The sequence below is a fragment of the Salvelinus fontinalis genome, chromosome 23 (assembly GCF_029448725.1).
Source record: "Salvelinus fontinalis isolate EN_2023a chromosome 23, ASM2944872v1, whole genome shotgun sequence".
NCBI classification, from domain to species: domain Eukaryota; kingdom Metazoa; phylum Chordata; class Actinopteri; order Salmoniformes; family Salmonidae; genus Salvelinus; species Salvelinus fontinalis.
In genome coordinates, this window is record NC_074687.1 from 30,090,182 (window position 1) to 30,100,319 (window position 10,138).

The following is a 10,138-nucleotide window of genomic DNA, read 5'->3' on the forward strand; positions in this document are numbered from 1 at the left end:
TCGTGGGAAATATTGTTTTATTAATGCCAATGCTGTTTTCTGTGCTTGATTTCGCTTAATACTTTGGATACTGGTGCACTTGTAATCAGAACGCCTTTTTGTCATGTAGGCAACCATACACGATTTTCTTCATAACCCATTTCATATTTCGTGGAGCCTAAATTACACCATTTTCTTCATAATGCATGTATTACATGTGAATGTAAAATAATGAATTATGTTGGCTTACACTTATGGCCTTTCCAAGGCCTTTCCATACCTTAAGGGAACATTTTAGCACTCGCCATATGGTTAGTGAGAAAAGCCACTTGCAAATGTAAGGTCCCTTACTAGACGTCCTGCAACGTTTCTAAAATTCGTGGACGGCGTCGGGCCGTGCGCGGGGGAGAGATCTTTCAGGAAGTCATCAAACTAAATCTCTCGGACGTTCGGTTTCCGTTTTATAAAAATAACAAATTTTAGTCATTTTTCCGCAGTCTCGGAAATTCCCACCAGAGGGAAAATAAATAATATTGCAAATGCACAAGCACATTGCAAATGCATGTGGTCTTTTCTCCTAAACGGAAAATATTTCGAAGACGTAATGGACAGTTGGCCCCGAACAAGATGGCGTCGAGGCCTCAACGCTTTTTGAGTTATGGCCATTTTTCTGGGATTAAAGGTCAAAAACGCAAAGTAGGGTGCTAATTTGACCGCTTCACGTCAAAGTACATAAGCATACGGTGTCAGGAAAAAAAGAACCAGCCATTTATCTATCGTAATTTAAGAGAAATCGTACATTGACAAATTGGTCATGTTCACAAAAAAAATTACAGATCCAGTTGCAGTGTGTTCAGACGAACATTTTTTAAGTGGGTCTCGAAGCTCTGCCAGATTTCTGTGATTTTATGTGATTTTATGAAATAACACACACTCATTTAACCCTCTGTAAATAAGTCAGTTCTTAACATAAAGACTTAAACCTCAACATTATATAAGAGCCTACCCCAAGGAGGATATGTGTTCACTTTCAGCTTCCTATGTCAACCGGAAGTACCTTCAAATGGTGCCATAGGGTCAGTTTCGAAGGGTTAAAAAGGTCAGATCTGCCTCCCGGGTGGCGCAGTGGTCTAGGGCACTGCATCGCAGTGCTAGCTGCGCCACCAGAGTCTCTGGGTTTGCGCCCAGGCTCTGCCGCAGCCGGCCGCGACCGGGAGGTCCGTTGGCCTAGCGTCGTCCGGGTTAGGGAGGGTTTGGCCGGTAGGGATATCCTTGTCTCATCGCGCTCCAGCGACTTTTGTGGCGGGCCGGGGGCAGTGCGCGCTAGCCAAGGGGGCCATGTGCACGGTGTTTCCTCCGACACATTGGTGCGGCTGGCTTCCGGGTTGGAGGCGCGCTGTGTTAAGAAGCAGTGGGGCTTGGTTGGGTTGTGCTTCGGAGGACGCGTGGCTTTCGACCTTCGTCTCTCCTGAGCCCATACGGGAGTTGTAGCGATGAGACAAGATAGTAAATACTAGCGATTGGATACCACGAAGAAAAGGGGATAAAAGGATGGAGTGAAAAAGTACGGTGCTTAAAGACACACATAGCCTGCAATGGCATTGCCATTATCTCCAGGCCGTGCCGAGTTCAACGAGATGCCCCGCTTGACCGTAGCTAGCTCGGTCTGAGTGCAGCGACAGGGACAAGAAGAAGGACCCAAATGACCCTTTGACCTCAATTTCATATTCTTTTGCTTTTGGGAGACAGAGAGAGAACCGTTAAGGTTAGAAGCACAATTTGACCTCAGGAACGTTCCTAAGGTCCTCCCGATCTGTGCAAGCCTAACATTGACCGTGTGGCATTAACCCTTAATAGTTAAAAGAAGGTGTTTACATCAAACAGTTTACAATGACATCTCACCCCATAGGAACACATTGCCTGCACCCCTAAATTCAACCTGAAGCCTATGTGGGTTATGAATGTCTTATGAACCTGTCTTCAATGACAATCCATCAGGCCACTATGAGGTCTACCTGTGTTGATTCTAAGCTTCCTGGAGCAACCGGAAGTGGTTAAATCACCCTAAAAGTGTTTGCCATACCCAACCTGCAGTTTGAGAGAAATAGTGCATTCAACCCTGTGTAAATAAGTGAGTTATTAACGTATAGACTTAAAACTCAGGATTCTGTAAAAGCCCACTCCAATGAGGATATGTGTTTACTTTCAGCTTCCTGTGCCAACCGGAAGTGCCATAATTGGTGTCAAAAGGGCTGTTTCGAAGGGTTAAAAAAGTCAAATCTTTCCAAAACTTAATATATGTGAATAGGAAACCCTCATGAACTGTAAATCAGTCATTCATCCCATCAGATTTCAAGGAAAAATTTACACACCCACACAGAAAGGATGGAGTGACACACTGAGGGGCTTAGAGGCAGACAGTGCCTGCAATAGTTACTTTTGTTTGAACTTTTAAAGAACCGTCAGACCTAGAGTTCTGAAACTTTACAAACCTGTTCTAGACCTCAGGTCGATTAAGCACGGTGAGTTATGTGGCTCTAGAAGGTTCTTGGACCGATAAAAAGCCTTGGTGCATTTGCATTGACTTCAATTCATTTTGAGCATTACAAAATGGTGACATTTAGAAAAGTCCCAGAGTTGCACGACTAGGTGCATTGAAACCGGCTCGGCCCATAGAGACGGACCCCGACATTTCTGTCCGATAGCTCATTCAAGGACCCCGTAGCAAGGCATGGAAAAAAGTGGAATTTCAGCACCAATTAAGGTTTTGCTCGGGCACCGAATGACCTATCGAGCCGAAACTTGGGATTCGAGGTCACCTCACATAGGGCTAAACATAATGTGAGAACTGGACCCGCAGCTAGAACATAACTACCTATTATTTGTTTTATTATGGTTTAAATGGAAGGCGCTGTGAATTTTGGGCCTGCTCTGAAATATGTGATAGTTGGCTTCTAAACGAGTTGGAAAAAGTGAGTTTGGAGTCAGATGGTATCAGTTTGGTGTCTGAAAATATCTAATTGGCTGATGGACACTGACTTGCTAGTTGACTTTTGTGCATTTGCAATATGTTTCAACAGTGAAAAACCACCAAAATAGCATTCTGAAATTACCACTAAAAATGACATCACCATAGCCGTGCCGAGTTCAACGAGATGCCCCGCTTGACCGTAGCTTGCTCGGTCTGAGCGCAGCGACAGTGACAAGAAGATGACCCTTGACCTACATTTCAAGTCTTTTGCTTTTGGGAGACAGAGAGAGAACTGTTAAGGAACGTTCCTAAGGTCTCTGTGCAAGCCTAACCTTGACCGTGTGGCATTAGCCCTTAACAGTTAAAAGAAGGTGTTTACATCAAACAGTTTACAATGACATCTCACCCCATAGGAACACATTGCCTGCACCCCTAAATTCAACCTGAAGCCTATGTGGGTTATGAATGTCTTATGAACCTGTCTTCAATGACAATCCATCAGGCCACTATGAGGTCTACCTGTGTTGATTCTAAGCTTCCTGGAGCAACCGGAAGTGATAAAATCACCCTAAAAGTGTTTTGCCATACCCAACCAGCAGTTTGTGATATATAGTGCATTCAACCCTGTGTAAATCAGTCAGTTCTTAACGTATAGACTTAAAACTCAGGATTCTGTAAAAGCATACCCCGATCAGGATATGTATTTACTTATAGCTTCCTGTGCCAACCGGAAGTGCCTTAAAATGGGGTCATAGGTGCTGTTTCGAAGGTTTAAAAAGGTCAGATCTTTCCAAAACTTTAAATGTGTGAATCGGTCAACCGTCATGAACTGTAAATCAGTAATTTCGCTAAACAGATGTCAAAGAAAAGCTCTCTCTCTCTCTCTCTCTCTCACACACACACACACACACACACACACACACACACACACACACACACACACACACACACACACACACACACACACACACACACACACACAGCAAGGACGGAGTGAAAAAGTATGGTGCTTAAAGACACACACGCTATACTACCGCCCCAAATCAATGGGTGCTGGCCTGAGTGATTTATGGAGGTTTTCAAAAAATATTCTAAGTCCAAACTTTTCGTGCACCTGGTATTTTTTTGGGGTTACCAGGCGTCATTTTTCATTTTTCAAAACGGTTGAAATTGCTTTTAGGGGGCATCCAGAGTGTCACATGACCGGATGAGGTAGGCTAGAAGCTTTCCGGTGTTTTGCTGCTAGACACAGGTCTGCTAGACACAGGTCGACGCAGGTATTGCACTTGATTTATCGTTATCGTAACCGTAGGTGTAGCCAAGTGGAAATACGAAAGCTTTCTAGCTATTTCGCACTGACGGTAATTTGAACACAAGAACGTTTCTAGTGAAAAGGTGCTACACTCAGAGCCATGTATTTACACTCAGCCACCCTAGCCTTATTACGGGTTAACGTTTTGGTAATTTTGGTTGGCCAACAAAATGTAAGACTACAATGACTGCATACGTTTCCCCAAATGTTATACGAAAAAAAAATGTTTTGTTATTGATGGACAATGGCAAGGCTGCCATTGTATTTTCAGTTACATTCTGTTAAATGGTTTACACGTTTATTTTTTAAGAAATACATGGCACTACAACCGAATAAAACACCATTAACCATCATGCATTGCTTACATTCATTCTATACTGAAAAGTCTGTTCAGAAAAATCGAAAACAGTACATATAGGCATAAAACCACAATGTTTTAATAGGGATTAAATAAAGACAATATATATATAACCTCTTATGGTTATATGGTTAAAAAAAGACAAAATATCTATATATTCATAACGTAAAATAAATAAATACAGGCGATCGCGTCTATGGCTTATGTCGCCTACTGGTTAAATTCGTGTCTTCTCGCACGAATTAAGTAGCACAGAAATTCGTGTATTTTCAAACGAATTGAACCACCCCAAAACACCCCAAAAATGCACAAAAACGCACGAAATCTGCTGAAATACATTTTGTACATATATGCGCGAATTGAATGTGAGGCTGGGCTGAATTGTTAGTAGTTACTGTTTTGTCTCATCACTACAACTCTCGTACGGGCTCGGGAGAGACGAAGGTCGAGAGCCATGCGCCCCTCCGAAACACAACCCAACCAAGTCGCACTGCTTCTTAACACAGCGCGCATCCAGCCCGGAAGCCAGCCGCACCAATGTGTCGGAGGAAACACAGTACACCTAGCGAACTGGTCAGCGCGCATTGCGCCCGGCCCGCCACAGGAGTTGCTAGTGCGTGATGAGACAAGGATATCCCTACCGGCCAAACCCTCCCTAACCCGGACAACGCTCGGCCAATTGTGCGTCGCCCCATGGACCTCCCGGTCGCGGCCGGCTGCGACAGAGCCTGGGCTCGAACCCAGAGTCTCTGGTGGCACAGCTAGCACTGCGATGCAATGCCTTAGACCACTGCGGCATTGCGGCATTAGGCCACTGCGGCCTAATTAGGCCACTGCGGCATTGCGGCCTTAGACCACTGCGGCATTAGGCCCCGTATTCAGACCTCTTGACTTTAAAAAAAATATATATTTTAAAATGTATTAATTAAATTAGTTTTTTTCCCTCATCAATCTACACACAATATCCCATAATGACAAAGTAAAAACAGGTTTTACATTTTTTTGCTAATTTTCTTTTTTTTTAAACCCTGAAATATCACATTTAGATTAGTATTCAGACACTTTACTCAGTACTTTGTTGAAGCAACTTTAACAGCGATTACAGCCTCGAGTCTTCTTGGGTATGACGCTACAGGCTTGACACACCTGTATTTGGGGAGTTTATCCCATTCTTCTCAGCAGATCCTCTCAAGCTCTGTTAGATTGGATGGGGAGTGTTGCTGCACTGCTATTTTCAGGTCTCTCCAGAGAAGTTTGATCCGGTTCAAGTCCGGGCTCTGGCTGGAACACTCAAGGACATTCAGAGACTTGTCCCGAAGCCACTCCTGCGTTGTCTTGGCTGTGTGCTTATGGTCATTATCCTATTGGAAGGTGAACCTTCGCTCCAGTCTGAGATCCTGAGCGCTCTGGAGCAGATTTTCATCAAGGGATCTCTCTTTGATCTGTTCATCTTTCCCTCGATCCTGACTAGTCTCCCAGTCCCTGCAGCTGAAAAGCATCCCCACAGCATGATGCTGCCACCACCATGCTTCACCGTAGGGATGATGGCAGGTTTCCGCCAGACATGACGCTTACGATTCAGGCCAAAGAGTTCATTCTAGGTTTCGTCAGACCAGAGAATCTTGTTTCTCATGGTCTGAGAGTCTTTAGGTGCCTTTTGGCAAACTCCAAGCGGACTGTCATGTGCCTTTTACTGAGGAGTGGCCACTCTACCATAAAATCCTGATTGGTGGAGTGCTGCAGAGATGGTTGTCCCTCTGGAAGGTTCTCCCATCTCCACAGAGGAACTCTAGAGCTCTGTCAGAGTGACCATCGGGTTCTTGGTCACCTCCCTAATCAAGGCCCTTCTCCCCCTGATTGCTCAGTTTGGCCGGGCGGCCACCTCAAGGAAGAGTCTTTGTGGTTTCAAACTTCTTCCATTTAAGAATGATGTTCTTGTGGACCTTCAATGCTGTAGGCGTTTTTTGGTACCCTTCTCCAGATCTCTGCCTCAACACAATCCTGTCTTGGAGCTTTACGGACAATTCCTTCAACCTCATGGCTTGGTTTTTGCTCTGACTTGCACTGTTTTTCGTGGGACCTTATATAGACAGGTGTGTGCCTGCCAAATCAATTGAATTTACCACAGATGGATTTCAATCAAGTTGTAGAAACATCTCAAGGATGATCAATGGATACAGGATGCACCTGAGCTCAATTTCGTGTCTCATTGCGAAGGGTCTGAATGCTTATGTAAATAAGGTATTTCTGTTCTAAATTCTAAAAAACTGTTTTCGCTTTGTCATTATTGGGTATTGTATGTAGATTGCAGAGAATTGTTTTATTTAATCAATTTTAGAATAAGTCTGTAATGTAACAAAATGTGGAAAAGTCAAGGGGTCAGAATACTTTCCCAAGGAACTGTATGTGGTCTAAAAAGGAAGGAAAAGAGAATCATGAGGATCCACTTTTATAGACAATAGGCCTATACCAATGTACAGACAGCGCATTGCGCAAACAAAACAATTCTTGCAATATCAACTGGAATTACATGGGTCTTATACTGAACTTTCACTGGCAAACATGGTTACAGACCCAACAACATTATAGTATTTCCTCTTCGTGGAGAAAAGAACATGAGCTATAAGTAACCAAAACAAAGAAATGCATCATTACAACATTGCCTAAAATTATGAATAAGATACTAATGAGATAGACTTATGTAAGCAATATAACAATTGAGATGTACAAACTATGGTATAAGTGTAACGGCTTTCTTCCATAGGTGAAGGAGAGGACCAAAGTGCAGCACGGCTAGTGTTAAACATGTTTAATACCAGAACAAGTGAAACACTACAAACAACATACAAAATAACAAATGTGCAAAACCGATACAGACCTATCTGGTGCAGAACACAAACACAGAGACAGGTAACAAACACCCACAAAACCAACACAAAACAAGCCTCCTATATATGAGTCTCAATCAGAGACAACGACTACCATATGTCTCTGATTGAGAACCCACACTAGGCTGACATAGAAACAGACAAACTAGACACACAACATAGAACTCCCACCCAGCTCACGTCCTGACCAACTAAACACATACAAAACAGGTCAGGAACGTGACAGAACCCCCCCCTCAGGGTGCGAACTCCGGGCGCACCCCTAAAACTCAAGGGGAGGGTCTGGGTGGGCATCTGTCCGCGGTGGCGGCTCCGGCGGTGGACGAGGGCACCACTCCACCATTGTCTTTGTCCACCTCCTTAGCGTCCCTTGAGTGGCGACCCTCGCCCCCGACCATGGTCCAGGAACCTTCACCAACTCCCCTCTACAATAGAGGAGACAACTCAGGACAGAGAGGTAGTTCAGGACAAAGAGGTAGTTCAGGACAGAGAGGTAGCTCAGGACAGAGGGACAACTCCGGACTAGTGGCACAACTCCGGACTGAGTGGCAGCTCCGGACTGAGTGGCAGCTCCGGACTGGAGGGCAGCTCATGACTGGAGGGCAGCTCATGACTGGAGGGCAGCTCATGACTGGAGGGCAGCTCATGACTGGAGGGCAGCTCATGACTGGAGGGCAGCTCATGACTGTAGGGCAGCTCCTGACTGTAGGTCAGCTCCTGACTGGCTGGCAGCTCTGGCAGCTCCTGACTGGCTGGCGTCTCTGGCGGCTCCTGACTGGCTGGCGTCTCTGGCGGCTCCTGACTGGCTGGCGTCTCTGGCGGCTCCTGACTGGCTGGCGTCTCTGGCGGCTCCTGACTGGCTGGCGTCTCTGGCGGCTCCTGACTGGCTGGCGTCTCTGGCGGCTCCTGACTGGCTGGCGTCTCTGGCGGCTCCTGACTGGCTGGCGTCTCTGGCGGCTCCTGACTGGCTGGCGTCTCTGGCGGCTCCTGACTGGCTGGCGTCTCTGGCGGCTCCTGACTGGCTGGCGTCTCTGGCGGCTCCTGACTGGCTGGCGTCTCTGGCGGCTCCTGACTGGCTGGCGTCTCTGGCGGCTCCTGACTGGCTGGCGGCTCTGGCGGCTCCTGACTGACGGACGGCTCTAATGGCTCGTGGCAGACGGATGACTCAGATGGCGCTGGGCAGACGGATGGCTCAGACGGCGCTGGGCAGACGGACGGCTCAGACGGCGCTGGGCAGACGGACGGCTCAGACGGCGCTGGGCAGACGGACGGCTCAGACGGCGCTGGGCAGACGGACGGCTCAGACGGCGCTGGGCAGACGGACGGCTCAGACGGCGCTGGGCAGACGGACGGCTCAGACGGCGCTGGGCAGACGGACGGCTCAGACGGCGCTGGGCAGACGGACGGCTCAGACGGCGCTGGGCAGACGGACGGCTCAGACGGCGCTGGGCAGACGGACGGCTCAGACGGCGCTGGGCAGACGGACGGCTCAGACGGCGCTGGGCAGACGGGCAGTTCAGGCGCCGCTGGGAAGACGGGCAGTTCAGGCACCGCTGGGCAGACGGGCAGTTCAGGCACCGCTGGGCAGACGGCAGACTCTGGCCGGCTGAGACGCACTATAGGCCTGATGCGTGGTGCCGGAACTGGAGGTACCGGGCTGAGGGCACGCACCTCAGGGCGAGTGCGGGGAGGAGGAACAGGGTTCTGGCGATGCACTGGAAGCCTGGTGCGTGGTGTAGGCACTGGTGGTACTGGGCTGGGGCGGGAAGGTGGAGCCGGATATACCGGACCGTGAAGGAGGACACGCGCTCTTGAGCACCGAGCCTCTCCAACCTTACCAGGTTGAATGGTCCCCGTAGCCCTGCCACTGCGGCGAGGTGGAACAACCCGCACTGGGCTATGCAGGCAAACCGGGGACACCACCTGTAAGGCTGGTGCCATGGACGCCGGCCCGAGGAGACGTACTGGAGGCCAGATACGTTGGGCCGGCTTCATGACATCCAGCTCGATGCCCAACCTAGCCCTCCCAGTGCGGCATGGTGGAATAGCCCGCACTGGGCTAAGCACGCGTACTGGGGACACCGTGCGCTTTACCGCATAACACGGTGTCTGACCAGTACGACGCCCTCTCACTCCATGGTAAGCCCGGGGAGTTGGCTCAGGTATCCAACCCGGCTTCGCCACACTCCCCTTTAGCCCCCCCCAAGAAATTTTTGGGTGAGCCTCTCGGGCTTCCAGCCTCTCTTACGTGCTGCCTCCTCAATCCACCGCTCCTGGGCTGTGGCTGCTTCCTTCTCCTCCCGAGAGCGGCGATTCTCTCCCACCTTTGCCCAGGGTCCTTTTCCGTTTATGATTTCCTCCCATGACCATTCCTCCTGGTACCGCTGCTGCTGTTGCTGCTGCCCGTTGCCACGCTGCTTGGTCCGGGTTTGGTGGGTGTTTCTGTAACGGCTTTCTTCCAGGGGTGAAAGAGAGGACCAAAGTGCAGCGCGGCTAGTGTTAAACATGTTTAATACCAGAACAAGTGAAACACTACAAACAACATACAAAATAACAAATGTGCAAAACCGATACAGACCTATCTGGTGCAGAACACAAACACAGAGACAGGTAACAAACACCCACAAAAT